Source organism: Tupaia chinensis, unplaced genomic scaffold, assembly GCF_000334495.1.
Source record: "Tupaia chinensis unplaced genomic scaffold, TupChi_1.0 Scaffold147869_1, whole genome shotgun sequence".
NCBI lineage: Eukaryota > Metazoa > Chordata > Mammalia > Scandentia > Tupaiidae > Tupaia > Tupaia belangeri.
The window spans coordinates 1,079,525-1,080,101 of NW_006207719.1; positions in this window are offsets into that span (position 1 = coordinate 1,079,525).

Genomic DNA, 577 nt, shown 5'->3' on the forward strand with positions numbered 1-577 from the left:
TCCTGCTAATGGAAGCACTGAGTGGCAACCTGCCCCCTGGTTGCAGAATTCACCTGAGAACACCCGAAGCAACTTGATGCCCGAATTTGGGGTCCTGAGTTTTCTAACCTCAGTGAAAGTTTTCCCCTTTAGATTTTTACATTATGACTTCCTGTTCTTCAGGTCTTAATCCTGACTTGTTTCAATTCTTTCAAAAATGATTTCAAGGGTCAGCCAGTGGTGTGGTAGTTGGGGTCTGAACACTACATAGCTGGCTTCGCAGTTCAAGTCTTGGACACCGTGGTTTAAAAAACATGTCAGGTGCAAAGTCATGACTAAAGAGGAGAATGGAGAAGGCATCTCTCTATTTCTCTCTCTAAATCGACACACCCTATAGCAAAAACAATAATAACAAAAAAGATTGGTAAAGGTATATTTTCTTTATCCTTGAAAATTTGCCTTTACACATAAACTAAAACGGCATGGTCACAACCTTTTCCCTCAGTAAGTCTGTAGATGGTATTCCATTGTCTTTTGGCATTTCACATTGCAGAGAAGTCAGAATCAATCTCATTTTTAATATTTTGTGGCTAAAAAT